The sequence below is a fragment of the Phyllobates terribilis genome, unplaced genomic scaffold, assembly GCF_046119375.1.
Source record: "Phyllobates terribilis strain yellow unplaced genomic scaffold, ASM4611937v1 Scaffold_5__5_contigs__length_657084704, whole genome shotgun sequence".
In the NCBI taxonomy this organism is placed as follows: domain Eukaryota; kingdom Metazoa; phylum Chordata; class Amphibia; order Anura; family Dendrobatidae; genus Phyllobates; species Phyllobates terribilis.
Window position 1 is genome coordinate 391966958 of NW_027362765.1, and position 16366 is coordinate 391983323.

The following is a 16366-nucleotide window of genomic DNA, read 5'->3' on the forward strand; positions in this document are numbered from 1 at the left end:
TGAGATCTACAGGGAGGGAAAACAGTACACCTCTCGGAACAGTGTCTGGGAGGCTGTGGTGGCTGCTGCACGCAATGTTGATCGAAAACAGATCAAGCAACTGACAGAATCTATGGATGGAAGGCTGTTGAGTGTCATCATAAAGAAAGGTGGCTATATTGATCTCTAATTTTTTTGGTTTTTGCTTTTGCATGTCAGAAATGTTTATTTCTAAATTTTGTGCATCAATATTGGTTTACCTGGTGAAAATAAACAAGTGAGATGGGATTATATTTGGTTTTTATTAAGTTGCCTAATAATTCAGCACAGTAATAGTTACCTGCACAAACAGATATCCTCCTAAGATAGCCAAATCTAAAAAAAAAACACTCCAACCTCCAAAAATGTTAAACTTGGATATTTATGAATCTTTTGGGTTGATTGAGAACATAGTTGTTGATCAATAATAAAAATAATCCTCTAAAATACAACTTGCCTAATAATTTGGCACACAAATGACTTGAGATGCCAGTGCACATCTGATGGCTCCGTCTGGCCCCGGTAACAGGTACATGGCTTAAGTTTGACGCTTGTACTTTCAGGCTCATGTTACTCATCCTATGGATTAATATGCACTTTTTAATAAATCCTGTGAATGTTTACCAGGCCTCCTGCTGTGATAGTGAACAGACAGTAATGGCCGACATCATAGGGCGCCTTGTATTCCTGTTACCAGAGATTCCCGTAATTGACAGTAATATAAACAATCCTCGCGACGGATATTGACTGTGCAAATGAAATAACTGAACGACTTAATCAGCTATTAGCGTCGGTGAGATTACAGTAGGGCTTAATGTAAACTATATCTATCAGGGCAGAGCACGGCTTACCCTAGGTGAACCTTCCCTTGGGTATTATGGAAGTGTATTCTAAGCAGTTTTCCTTATACACTTCCGTTCAATGCATTTACAAAGAAGACCAACTGAGATGATAGTAAAGAGCAATGTTGGAAAATCAAACTCCCTAAACCAGACTCGCCTACATAGAGATTGGTTGGCATCCGAGAAGCAGGTAGATGATTTTTTTTTGTCGCTATGATGCCCCTTTTCACAACTTTTCCAGTCCTTTTACGCCTTACTCCCTTGCATTCCTGAAATACCCTTCCAAAATTGCTGAATTCAGTGAGTTTCCGGATGTCTTCACCAAGACCTGTGAGCTTTACCTGCTCTTCCGGTAGTCTAGAAGGTCTCCTCCTTTCGGTAGAGTTGCCAAGTTTGGGTTATAGTCATTGGGTTGTAGTTAAAGGGAATGTAAGGGTTGAAGTTGAATCTCGCCTATGGTACCTAAGGGGGCCCAAAGGCGTCTCTGCCACATAAGAAGACACCACTAAAATAGATGGCACAGGGAAAATGGCTGTTGATGGAGCAGTATCATATCAGAGCTGTCCATCAGCCTCCTCCAATCGAAAAACAGCTTTCCCATGTGCACTTTGGAAGAAGGTTGATGGACAGGTCTGGTCACGTGCTCCTCCACCAGTTGTCATTTTGAGAAGAGGAGAGCAGTGCAGTCTGTGAGGAAAGAGAAAATGTAATACTTACATATCAATAAATGTTACAAATTCATGTCCCCAACACATCTGTAAAATAAAAATAAAATGATGAACCACTTTAAAGAGGATCTATCACTTGCTATAAATATCTAATATACTTACCTGGTATAAATGCCGCTGTTCTCCTGAATCCGGCATTGTTTTTCTTTTCATAGAATCATAGAATCATAGAATCATAGAATGGTAGAGTTGGAAGGGACCTCCTGGGTCATCTGGTCCAACCCCCTGCTCAAAGCAGGATTCACTAGATCATCTCAGACAGATGTCTGTCCAGCCTCTGTTTGAAGACGTCCATTGAAGGGGAACTCACCACCTCTCGTGGCAGCCTGTTCCACTCATTAATCACCCTAACTGTCAAAAAGTTTTTTCTAATATCTAATCTGTGTCTCCTCCCATTTAGTTTCATCCCATTGCTTCTAGTCTTTCCTTGTGCAAATGAGAATAATGATGATCCTTCTACAATGTGACAGCCCTTGACATATTTGTAGACAGCTATTAAGTCTCCTCTCAGTCTTCTTTTTTGCAAGCTAAACATTCCCAAATCCTGCAACCGTTCCTCATAGGACATGGTTTGCAGACCAGTCACCATTCTGGTCGCTCTTCTCTGAACTTGCTCCAGTTTGTCTATGTCTTTTTTAAAATGTGGTGCCCAAAACTGTACACAGTATTCCAGATGAGGTCTGACCAAAGAGGAGTAAAGACCGATAATGACTTCACGTGATCTAGACTGTATGCTTCTGTTAATACATCCCAGAATTGTATTTGCCTTTTTTGCTGCTGCATCACACTGTTGACTCATGTTCAGTCTATGATCTATTAGTATACCTAAGTCTTTTTCACATGTACTGTTGCTTAGCTCTATTCCTCCCATTCTGTATATGCTTTTTTCATTTTTATTGCCCAGATGTAGTACTTTGCATTTTTCCCTGTTAAAAACCATTCTGTTGGTTGCTGCCCACTGCTCCAGTTTATTTAGGTCTTTTTGAATCCTCTCTCTCTCTTCTCTAGTATTAGCTATCCCTCCTAGCTTTGTGTCATCAGCAAATTTAATCAGTTTACCCTCAATTCCTTCATCTAAATCATTGATAAAGATGTTGAACAATACAGGTCCCAGGACGGAGCCCTGTGGTACCCCACTTGAGACATTCATCCAGCTGGATGTGAAGCCATTTACAACCACCCTTTGAGTCCGATCACTAAGCCAGTTATGAATCCACCTAACAGTTGCCTGGTCCATTGCATACTTGGTCATTTTTTCAATAAGGATGGTGTGAGATACTTTGTCAAATGCTTTGCTGAAGTCAAGATATACTATATCTACAGCATTTCCCTGATCCACCCAGTCAGTGATTCTGTCATAGAAGGAAATTAAGTTAGTCTGACATGACTTGTTAGTTACAAACCCATGCTGACTCTGGTTAATCACTTCATTCTTATCCATGTACTTACATACATGTTGTTTAATAATTTGTTCAAAGATCTTTCCTGGTATAGAAGTCAGACTCACCGGCCTATAGTTCCCTGGGTTCACCTTCTTCCCCTTTTTGAAGATAGGAACAACATTTGCTCTTCTCCAGTCTTCTGGGACTTCTCCTGTTCTCCAAGAATTTTCAAAGATTATGGAGAGTGGTTCTAAAATTTCTTCTACGATCTCCTTCAGTACTCTGGGGTGTAATTCATCTGGACCTGGAGACTTGAACTCATTTATGTTAGCTAAATATTCCCTCACAATCTTTCTGTTTACAGATAACTTGGATTCCTCTATTCCTTTAAAAGGACAGTGAAGATCAGTTGATGTTACATTTTCTTTCTGAGAGAAAACAGATGCAAAATAGGAATTAAAAAGTTCGGCCTTCTCAACATCCTCTCTTACCATTTCTCCATTTTCATCCTGTAAAAATCCTATAGCATCTTTGACTTTTCTTTTACTTTTGACATACCCCCAAAATCCTTTTCTATTGCTTTTGACATTGCAAGCCTTAATTCATTGTCAGCTTTAGCTAACCTGATACGTGCCCTGCAGGATCTGCAGACTGCATTATAATTTTTTTTAGATATGCCTCCCTCTTTCCATTTAATAAACATTTCTTTCTTTCTTTTTAGCATGTGTTTAAGTTCTGTGTTCATCCATCCTGGTTTCCTTAAATGCTTCCCATTCTTTCTACTTTTCGGGATTGTTAACGATTGTGCTTTGAGAATCTCACTTTTAAAAATTTCCCATCCTTCCTGGACATTTTTGTCCTTAAGGACATCCAGCCATTGGATCCCTCCTATTCTCTTTCTGAGTCTCTTAAAATCTGCCTTTCTAAAATCTAACCTTGAAGTTTGAGTCTTCACATGTCTTCCTCCTCTAGTTATCCAAAATTCTATAATAGCATGGTCGCTGCCTCCTAGGGTCCCAGCCACTTTTACCTCCTCAACCATTTCCTCCCTGTTTATAAGGATTAGATCCAAAGTAGCAGATCCCCTTGTTTTCTCCCCTACCTTTTGGAAGATAAAGTTGTCAGCAAGAGAGGATAAGAATTTGCTTGACCTGTTAGTTTTACTTGAGAGAGATTCCCAACAAATGTCTGGATAGTTGAAATCTCCCATGACCACTACGTCATATTTTTTGGAGAACTTGGTCATTTGATACATAAAGAGTTCATCCATATCTTCAGCTTGCCCAGGTGGCCTGTAGTAAATGCCTACAATGGTGTCCTTTCCGTTGTTCTCTCCCTGTATTCCACAGAACTCCCAGTCTCTGAAGCTTCAATCTCTGTGCAGATATACGCTTTTCTAACATACAATGCAACACCTCCTCCTCGTTTATCAAGTCTGTTTCTTGCAAATAAGTTGTATCCTTTTAGCCTTTTATTCCAATCATGTGTATCGTCCCACCAAGTTTCAGTGATTCCAATGACATCATATTCCTTTTCCTGCATTAGTAGTTCCAATTCTCCTTGTTTGTTGCCCATGCTTTGTGCATTTGTATAAAAACATTTTAGTTTGTGATTGGTTTCTCTTCCTCCCATATTTTTATTATTTAAATTGTTTTGTCTTTTTTCTTCCTTTCCACTTCCAGTAGCAGAGATCTCAATAGTATTTGTCAGCTGTATGGCTTTTTCTGGCCTTTTGTTTCCCTTCCCACATTGTTCTAGTTTAAAGCTCTCCTGATGAGTGTAACAAGGCGACTTCCAAATACATGTTTTCCAGTCTTCGTAAGGTGCACCCCATCTCTAGCAAGTAGTCCATCGTATAGGTAATTCATTCCGTGATCCAGAAATCCAAATCCTTGTTGACGGCACCATCGACGTAGCCAGTTGTTCACCTGTAGAATCTTATTCCACCTCATTGTTCCATGGCCATCCACTGGGAGGATGGATGAGAAGACCACCTGCGCTCCCAATTCTTTCACTTTCTTGCCTAAGTCTTCAAAGTCACTGCAGATGGTTTCCAGGTCCTTTCTTGCGGTGTCATTTGTCCCCACATGTATTAGCAGGAATGGGTAGTGATCTGTAGGTCTGAAGAGTCTTGATATCCTGTCAGACACATCTTTAATTTTTGCTCCTGGAAGACAGCACATTTCTCTTGAGGTTATGTCTGGTCTGCAGATAGCGGCCTCTGTTCCTCTTAACAGGGAATCCCCCATGACCACCACTCTCCGTTTTTTCTTCACAACATTCTTCTTTCTCCATCCAGGAGGATTCTGAGGGCTTACAAGGTTATTCATTGCTGGCAAAGTCTTATTTTGCTGTATTTCTTCCTGGTTCTCCTGCGTGAGAGCCTGGTACTGGTTCCTGAGCAGTATGGGTGCTGACTGCCTCTCGATCCTCCTGCTTCTGTGGGTCACATGCTTCCATTCCTCTGTTTCGTCAGGTGCAGTTAGAATTTCTTCTCTTTCTGAATCATGAAGAGATAATTCTGCTCTGTCTAAGAACTCTTCACCTTCCTTAATGATTTTCAAGGTAGTTAACCTCTCTTCTAGATTTCGCAACTTTTCCTCCAACAGGGACACAAGCTTCCTATGCCTCTCCAATCCTGAGATATGGCCTCCTATTCTATGCATAGGCGGATTATAATGAGGACGATCTGGGCTACCGCCCTGGGCCCCGGACCTCCAGGGGGCCCGGGGCTCCGGAGTGTCTATGGCCAGATTGTCCTCATTATATGTGCGGAGCCGCGGCACATACCGGCAGACAGTGGCAGGGGGGCCGCTGCTTCTTCTTCGGCCGGGCCAGCACTGCAGCAGTTAACTTCCCTGTGCTGGCCCGGCCGCGTCACTGCTAGGAGACACGGCCCTGTGCGTGGCCGTGTCTCCTAGCTGTGACGTCACGCAGTGCGCACCCGGCCTGGAGTGCTGCACCGGAGAGGACTGGAGCCGAGCCGGGGGATGGTGAGTGTGTGTGTCTGTGTGTATCTGTGTGTGTGTGTGTGTGTGCAGGCAGACATCATTGCGTGATGTCTGTTTATATGTATTTTTGTTTTTCAAATGTGTTTATGCGTGTATGTATACAGTGCCTACAAGTAGTATTCAACCCCCTGCAGATTTAGCTGGTTGACACATGCGGAATTAACTTGGCATTGTGACATTTGTACTGTAGATCAGCCTGGAAGTGGGAAATGCACAGCAGCAAATTTTTTTTTAAAACGTAAAAAGTTAATTCAGAGTGTCATTTATTATTCAACCCCTCAAACCACAAGAATTCTGTTTGGTCCCCCTAAAGTATTAAGAAGTAGTTCAGGCACCAAGAATAATGAGCTTCACATGTGTGGATTAAAGATCTCTTTTGCCAGCCTTTTCTGACTATTTAAGACCCTCCCCAAACTTGTGAACAGCACTCAGACATGGTCAACATGGGAAAGACAAATGAGCATTCCGAAGCCATCAGAGACAAGATCGTGGAGGGTCACAAGGCTGGCAAGGGGTACAAAACCCTTTCCAAGGAGTTGGGCCTACCTGTCTCCACTGTTGGGAGCATCATCCGTAAGTGGAAGGCTTATGGAACTACTGTTAGCCTTCCACGGCCAGGACAGCCTTTGAAAGTGTCCTCCCGTGCCGAGGCCAGGCTTGTCCGAAGAGTCAAGGCTAACCCAAGGACAACAAGGAAGGAGCTCCGGGAAGATCTCATGGCAGTGGGGACATTGGTTTCAGTCAATACCATAAGTAACGTACTCCACCGCAATGGTCTCCGTTCCAGACGAGCCCGTAAGGTACCTTTACTTTCAAAGCGTCATGTCAAGGCTCGTCTACAGTTTGCTCATGATCACTTGGAGGACTCTGAGACAGACTGGTTCAAGGTTCTATGGTCTGATGAGACCAAGATCGAGATCTTTGGTGCCAACCACACACGTGACGTTTGGAGACTGGATGGCACTGCATACGACCAAGAATACCATCCCTACAGTCAAGCATGGTGGTGGCAGCATCATGCTGTGGGGCTGTTTCTCTGCCAAGGGGCCTGGCCATCTGGTCCGCATCCATGGGAAGATGGATAGCACGGCCTACCTGGAGATTTTGGACAAGAACCTCCGCTCCTCCATCAAGGATCTTAAGATGGGTCGTAATTTCATCTTCCAACAAGACAACGACCCAAAGCACACAGCCAAGAAAACCAAGGCCTGGTTCAAGAGGGAAAAAGTCAAGGTGTTGGAGTGGTCTAGTCAGTCTCCTGACCTTAACCCAATTGAAAACTTGTGGAAGGAGCTCAAGAATAAAGTCCACATGAGACACCCAAAGAACCTAGATAACTTGGAGAAGATCTGCATGGAGGAGTGGGCCAAGATAACTCCACAGACCTGTGCCGGCCTGATCAGGTCTTATAAAAGACGATTATTAGCTGTAATTGCAAACAAGGGTTATTCCACAAAATATTAAACATAGGGGTTGTATAATAATTGACCCACACTTTTATGTTTAAAATTTAATAAAATTCAACTGAGCAACATAACTTTTTGGTTTGTAAGATTTATGCTTCTGTTCATAAAACCTACTCTCGTTTGCAGTTTGAAGGCTCTAACTTATTTGCATCTTATCAAACCAGCTAAATCTGCAGGGGGTTGAATACTACTTGCAGGCACTGTATGTCTGTATATGTTTGTGTGCGTGCGTGACTGCGTGCGGCCTCCTGATGAGTATAGATGGCGCCGTGCGGCTTCCTGCTGTCTCTGGGGGGGCGCCGTGCGGCCTCCCGCTGTGTATAGATGGCGTTGTGCAGCCTCCCGCTGTGTATAGATGGCGCCGTGCGGCCTCCCGCTGTGTATAGATGGCGCCGTGCGGAATCCCGCTGTGTATAGATGGCATCGTGCGGCCCCTTGCTGTGTATAGATTGCATTGTTTGGCCTCCCGCTGTGTATAGATGGCATCGTGCAGCCTCCCGCTGTGTATAGATGGCGCTGTGCGGCCTCCTGCTGTGTATAGATGGCGCTGTGCGGCCTCCTGCTGTCTCTGGGGGGGCGCCGTGTGGCCCCTTGCTGTGTATAGATGGCATCGTGCGGCCTCCTGCTGTGTATAGATGGCATCGTGCGGCCTCCCACTGTGTATAGATGGTACCGTGCGGCCCCCTGCTGTGTATAGATGGCGCCGTGCGGCCTACCGCTGTGTATAGATGGCGCCGTGCGGCCTCCTGCTGTTTCTTGGGGGGGGCGCCGTGCGGCCTCCCGCTGTGTATAGATGGCATCGTGCGGCCCCTTGCTGTGTATAGATTGCATCGTTTGGCCTCCCGCTGAGTATAGATGGCATCGTGCGGCCTCCCGCTGTGTATAGATGGCGCTGTGCGGCCTCCTGCTGTCTCTGGGGGGGCGCCGTGTGGCCCCTTGCTGTGTATAGATGGCATCGTGCGGCCTCCTGCTGTGTATAGATGGCATCGTGCGGCCTCCCACTGTGTATAGATGGTACCGTGCGGCCCCCTGCTGTGTATAGATGGCGCCGTGCGGCCTACCGCTGTGTATAGATGGCGCCGTGCGGCCTCCTGCTGTCTCTTGGGGGGGGCGCCGTGCGGCCTCCCGCTGTGTATAGATGGCGCCGTGCAGCCTCCTGCTATGTATAGATGGCGCCGTGCGGCCTCCTGATGTGTATAGATGGCGCCGTGCGGCCTCCCGCTGTGTATAGGTGGCGCCGTGCGGCCTCCCGCTGTGTATAAATGACTACTTGCGGCCTCCCGCTGTGTATAGATGGCTACGTGCAGCCTCCCGCTGTGTATAGATGGCACCGTGCGACCTCCTGCTGTGTATAGATGGCTACGTTGGGCCTCCTGCTGTGTATAGATGGCTACGTGCGGCCTCCCGCTGTGTATAGATGGCTATGTGCGGCCTCCTGCTGTGTATAGATGGCTATGTGCAGCCTCCCGCTGTGTATAGATGGCTACGTGCCGCCTCCCGCTGTGTATAGATGGCTACGTGCTGCCTCCTGCTGTGTATAGATGGCTACGTGCGGCCTCTCGCTGTGTATAGATGGCATCATGCGGCCTCCTGCCGTGTATAGATGGCTACGTGCAGCCTCCCGCTGTGTATAGATGGCGCTGTGCGGCCTCCTGCTGTGTATAGATGGCTATGTGCGGCCTCCCGCTCTGTATAGGTGGCACAGTGCGGCCTCCTGCTGTCTCTGGGGGGGGCGCCGTGAGGCCTCCCGCTGTGTATAGATGGCTACGTGTGGCCTCCTGCTGTGTATAGATGGCTACGTGTGCTCAATATTGAGTCATACAATTAATATAAGGCTATGTGCCCACGATGCAGAAATGCTCCGGATTTTTCCTGAGCGTTTCTGCATCTCCCTGGCAGAAAAAACGCATGCGGATTGTACATGCGGATTGTACATGCGAATTGTACTTGCGTTTTTCCTGCCAGGGACATGCGGAAGTGAAGCGTTCTTCACATGCATTTCTGCATGCGGGTTGACAAGCGCTTTCCAAGCGATTTTAGCATCACCTGGAAAGTGCTTGACAACTTGGTCACACTATATAAATCCATGCAACCGGCAACCAGCAACCGGCATGGATTTATATAGTGTGACCGTAAAAGAATGGTAAAAAATATATACTTACCTTCTGATGGCCTGCCGACGTCAGCGGTCGCGTGACCCGTCACATGACTAAATGACGTCACGGCAGGTCCTTTTCAGACCATCGCGAGCTGCCGGCGAGCCAGGACGCATCGGATAAAGACACTGGGGGCCATCAGAAGGTAAGTATGATATTTATTTTTTACTTTATTCTTTTTTTTTACAGGTACTATTGTACCCGGGTCCGGAGGAGAGTCTCCTGTCCTCCACACCCGGGTACCATCCGCACATTGAAACGCTTGGATTCCGCATGTACAGATGCAGTGATGCGGATTCCATGCGTTCCAATGCAAGTCAATGGCAGCGAAAACGCCGCGCTTTTGCAAAATAATTGGTAGTGCTGCGGATTTTTCCGCAATGATAATCCGCAGTGGAAATTTCCGCAGCATGTGCACAGCACATGCGGATTTTCATTGGGGAACATGGCAGACCTTCTACCAAGCATTTTTTAAGTGTTTCTGCAGCGGAATTGCCGCTGCGGAAGCGCTTAAAAAATGCATAGTGGGCACACAGCCTAAAAAAAAATATTATAATTAATATTGTGTCAAATTAATTTCACGTGAACTATCACATGATCTATCACAGGGGATCATGTGGCATGTGATACATCAGGTGTAGGTAGGTGTGTGTGTGTGTGTGGGGGGGGGGCACGCCTTCTAAACTGCCCAGGGCCCTTGCTACTCTTAATCCACCCCTACTTCTATGTATATAAATCTAGTCTTGTTAGGCATCTGGGCGTAGTCATCCAAGGGAAGAGTAGGTGACCACGCCCACTTAGAAAATACAAGTGAAAAAAACTAGATTTACATAAAAAGAAGAAGAGGCCATATCTCAGGATAGGAGAGGCGCAGAAACAAAATAAAAACAGCGTCAAATTCAGGAGAACAGCGGCATTTACACCATGTAATAAAATTACACATTTATGGTAAGCGACAGGTTGACTTTAAAAGGAATCGGAAATTAGATTCATGCTGTCCGAACTGCAGGCAGCATGAATTGCAACCTGTTGTGTTTTACTCTGAAATGCAGCGGCACAACTTAGGTACAATGGTGCCGCCAGGTTCTGATTCATGCTGCCCGTGGTTTGGAGAGCATGAATCTAATGACAGCTTTCCTTTAGATATATGTGCATGTGCCTAAAAAATATACGGTTATAGATTTTTCAACCTTTACTCTAGTGAGACTTGTATACACTATGTGAGAGGAATCTGTGATGAGAGTAGAGGCGGCGGAGCAGGTCCTCTCCTGGGTAATGATTAGCTTAGATGGGAGGGACAGGAGTAATCACTGAAACCCACATCAGGGCTTTTTGTTTTTTAATTCCATCACTGATTCCGGACTTTGAGTTTTGCCATATTGTGATGACAATCAACACAAAATGGGTTGTTCTCTAACTCCACATAACATAGATGCCAAGAGTTGGGTTCAAATTGCACTCAGTGTAGAATTGCCTCCTATTGCACGCTTCTAGAGCCTGATCGCTGATATTCTGTCTATACCGCTGCCATGTACTCCTAAAACTTCTCTGTTGGGTGTGAGGGAGGTTTATGTTTTTAGTGTGTTATTCCAGAAATATATACATATGCATGATGTCCATTACTCTGTTGTGCACATTGTTAATTGTAACAGTATTTTACTGTATAAAGATGGGGTAGAACTGGGCAACTAAATTAAGCAGCCCCCTGTGATAGCCTCCTGTTATATCCTTCTGTTATATCCTCCTGTTATAGCCTCCTGTTATATCCTTCTGTTATATCCTCCTGTTATAGCCTTCTGTTATATCCTTCTGTTATATCCTCCTGTTATATCCTCCTGTTATAGCCTTCTGTTATATCCTTCTGTTATAGCCTCCTGTTATATCCTTCTGTTATATCCTCCTGTTATATCCTCCTGTTATATTCTTCTGTTATATCCTCCTGTTATATTCTTCTGTTATATCCTCCTGTTATATTCTTCTGTTATATCCTCCTGTTATAGCCTCCTGTTATATCCTTCTGTTATATCCTCCTGTTATATTCTTCTGTTATATCCTCCTGTTATAACCTCCTGTTATATCCTCCTGTTATATCCTCCTGTTATATCCTTCAGTTATATCCTTCTGTTATAGCCTCCTGTTATATCCTTCTGTTATATCCTCCTGTTATAGCCTTCTGTTATATCCTTCTGTTATAGCCTCCTGTTATATCCTCCTGTTATATCCTCCTGTTATATCCTTCTGTTATATCCTCCTGTTATATCCTTCTGTTATATCCTTCTGTTATATTCTCCTGTTATATCCTTCTGTTATATCCTCCTGTTATATCCTTCTGTTATATTCTCCTGTTATATCCTTCTGTTATATCCTCCTGTTATATCCTTCTGTTATAGACTTCTGTTATAGCCTTCTGTTATATCCTCCTGTTATATTCTTCTGTTATATCCTTCTGTTATATCCTTCTGTTATAGCCTCCTGTTATATTCTTCTGTTATATCCTTCTGTTATATCCTTCTGTTATATCCTTCTGTTATACCCTCCTGTTATATCCTTCTGTTATATCCTTCTGTTATAGACTTCTGTTATAGCCTTCTGTTATATTCTCCTGTTATATTCTTCTGGTATATCCTTCTGTTATATTCTTCTATTATATCCTTCTGTTATATGCTTCTGTTATAGCCTCCTGTTATATTCTTCTGTTATATCCTTCTGTTATATTCTTCTATTATATCCTCCTGTTATAGCCTCATGTTATATTCTCCTGTTATATCCTCCTGTTATATCCTTCTGTTATATCCTCCTGTTATATCCTTCTGTTATATCCTCCTGTTATATCCTCCTGTTATATCCTTCTGTTATAGCCTTCTGTTATATTCTCCTGTTATATCCTTCTGTTATAGCTTCCTGTTATATTCTTCTGTTATATCCTTCTGTTATATTCTTCTGTTATATCCTCCTGTTATATTCTTCTGTTATATCCTCCTGTTATATTCTTCTGTTATATCCTCTTGTTATATCCTTCTGTTATAGCCTTCGGTTATATTCTCCTGTTATATCCTTCTGTTATATCCTCCTGTTATATCCTTCTGTTATAGCCTTCTGTTATAGCCTTCTGTTATATCCTCCTGTTATATTCTTCTGTTATATCCTCCTGTTATATCCTTCTGTTACAGTGCCTACAAGTAGTATTCAACCCCCTGCAGATTTAGCTGGTTTGATAAGATGCAAATAAGTTAGAGCCTTCAAACTGCAAACGAGAGTAGGTTTTATGAACAGAAGCATAAATCTTACAAACCAAAAAGTTATGTTGCTCAGTTGAATTTTATTAAATTTTAAACATAAAAGTGTGGGTCAATTATTATACAACCCCTATGTTTAATATTTTGTGGAATAACCCTTGTTTGCAATTACAGCTAATAATCGTCTTTTATAAGACCTGATCAGGCCGGCACAGGTCTGTGGAGTTATCTTGGCCCACTCCTCCATGCAGATCTTCTCCAAGTTATCTAGGTTCTTTGGGTGTCTCATGTGGACTTTATTCTTGAGCTCCTTCCACAAGTTTTCAATTGGGTTAAGGTCAGGAGACTGACTAGACCACTCCAACACCTTGACTTTTTCCCTCTTGAACCAGGCCTTGGTTTTCTTGGCTGTGTGCTTTGGGTCGTTGTCTTGTTGGAAGATGAAATTACGACCCATCTTAAGATCCTTGATGGAGGAGCGGAGGTTCTTGGCCAAAATCTCCAGGTAGGCCGTGCTATCCATCTTCCCATGGATGCGGACCAGATGGCCAGGCCCCTTGGCAGAGAAACAGCCCCACAGCATGATGCTGCCACCACCATGCTTGACTGTAGGGATGGTATTCTTGGGGTCGTATGCAGTGCCATCCAGTCTCCAAACGTCACGTGTGTGGTTGGCACCAAAGATCTCGATCTTGGTCTCATCAGACCATAGAACCTTGAACCAGTCTGTCTCAGAGTCCTCCAAGTGATCATGAGCAAACTGTAGACGAGCCTTGACATGACACTTTGAAAGTAAAGGTACCTTACGGGCTCGTCTGGAACGGAGACCATTGCGGTGGAGTACGTTACTTATGGTATTGACTGAAACCAATGTCCCCACTGCCATGAGATCTTCCCGGAGCTCCTTCCTTGTTGTCCTTGGGTTAGCCTTGACTCTTCGGACAAGCCTGGCCTCGGCACGGGAGGACACTTTCAAAGGCTGTCCTGGCCGTGGAAGGCTAACAGTAGTTCCATAAGCCTTCCACTTATGGATGATGCTCCCAACAGTGGAGACAGGTAGGCCCAACTCCTTGGAAAGGGTTTTGTACCCCTTGCCAGCCTTGTGACCCTCCACGATCTTGTCTCTGATGGCCTTGGAATGTTCCTTTGTCTTTCCCATGTTGACCATGTCTGAGTGCTGTTCACAAGTTTGGGGAGGGTCTTAAATAGTCAGAAAAGGCTGGCAAAAGAGATCTTTAATCCACACATGTGAAGCTCATTATTCTTGGTGCCTGAACTACTTCTTAATACTTTAGGGGGACCAAACAGAATTCTTGTGGTTTGAGGGTTTGAATAATAAATGACACTCTGAATTAACTTTTAACGTTTTAAAAAAAAAAAAAAAAAAAAAAAAATTTGCTGCAGTGCATTTCCCACTTCCAGGCTGATCTACAGTACAAATGTCACAATGCCAAGTTAATTCCGCATGTGTCAACCAGCTAAATCTGCAGGGGGTTGAATACTACTTGTAGGCACTGTATATCCTTCTGTTATAGCCTCCTGTTATATCCTTCTGATATATCCTCCTGTTATGTCCTTATGTTATATCGTTCTGTTATAGCCTCCTGATATATCCCTCTGTTATATCCTCCTGTTATATCCTTCTGTTATATCCCTCTGTTATAGCCTCCTGTTATATCCTTCTGTTATAGCCTTCTGTTATAGCCTTCTGTTATTTCCTTCTGTTATATCCTCCTGTTATATCCTTCTGTTATAGCCTCCTGTTATATCCTTCTGTTATATCCTCCTGTTATAGCCTTCTGTTATATCCTTCTGTTATATCCTCCTGTTATATCCTCCTGTTATAGCCTTCTGTTATATCCTTCTGTTATAGCCTCCTGTTATATCCTTCTGTTATATCCTCCTGTTATATTCTTCTGTTATATCCTCCTGTTATAGTCTCCTATTATATCCTCCTGTTATATCCTCCTGTTATATCCTTCTGTTATATCCTCCTGTTATATCCTTCTGTTATAGACTTCTGTTATAGCCTTCTGTTATATCCTCCTGTTATATTCTTCTGTTATATCCTTCTGTTATATCCTTCTGTTATAGCCTCCTGTTATATTCTTCTGTTATATCCTTCTGTTATATCCTTCTGTTATATCCTTCTGTTATACCTTCCTGTTATATCCTTCTGTTATATCCTTCTGTTATAGACTTCTGTTATAGCCTTCTGTTATATCCTCCTGTTATATTCTTCTGGTATATCCTTCTGTTATATTCTTCTGTTATATCCTTCTGTTATATGCTTCTGTTATAGCCTCCTGTTATACCCTCCTGTTATATCCTTCTGTTATATCCTTCTGTTATAGACTTCTGTTATAGCCTTCTGTTATATCCTCCTGTTATATTCTTCTGGTATATCCTTCTGTTATATTCTTCTGTTATATCCTTCTGTTATAGCCTCCTTTTATATTCTTCTGTTATTTCCTTCTGTTATATCCTTCTGTTATATCCTTCTGTTATACCCTCCTGTTATATCCTTCTGTTATATCCTTCTGTTATAGACTTCTGTTATAGCCTTCTGTTATATCCTCCTGTTATATTCTTCTGGTATATCCTTCTGTTATATTCTTCTGTTATATCCTTCTGTTATATGCTTCTGTTATAGCCTCCTGTTATATTCTTCTGTTATATCCTTCTGTTATATCCTTCTGTTATATCCTTCTGTTATAGCCTCCTTTTATATTCTTCTGTTATATCCTTCTGTTATAGCCTCCTGTTATATTCTTCTGTTATATCCTTCTGTTATAGCCTTCTGTTATATCCTTCTGTTATATTCTTCTGTTATATCCTTCTGTTATATGCTTCTGTTATAGCCTCCTGTTATATTCTTCTGTTATATCCTTCTGTTATATTCTTCTATTATATCCTCCTGTTATAGCCTTCTGTTATATTCTCCTGTTATATCCTTCTGTTATAGCCTCCTGTTATATTCTTCTGTTATATCCTTCTGTTATATGCTTCTGTTATAGCCTCCTGTTATATTCTCCTGTTATATCCTTCTGTTATATCCTCCTGTTATATTCTTCTGTTATATCCTCCTGTTATATTCTTCTGTTATATCCTCCTGTTATATCCTTCTGTTATAGCCTTCTGTTATAGCCTTCTGTTATAGCCTTCTGTTATATCCTCCTGTTATATTCTTCTGTTATATCCTTCTGTTATATTCTTCTGTTATAGCCTTCTGTTACAGCCTCCTGGTATATTCTCCTGTTATATACTTCTGTTATATCCTCCTTTTATATCCTTCTGTTATAACCTCCTGTTATAGCCTCCTGTTATATCCTTCTGTTTTATCCTCCTGTTATATCCTTCTGCTATATCCTCCTGTTATAGCCTCCTGTTATATCCTCCTGTTATATCCTTCTGTTATATCCTCCTGTTATAGCCTCCTGTTATAGCCTCCTGTTATATCCTCCTGTTATATCCTCCTGTTATATCCTTCTGTTATAGCCTCCTGTTATATCCTTCTGTTATATCCT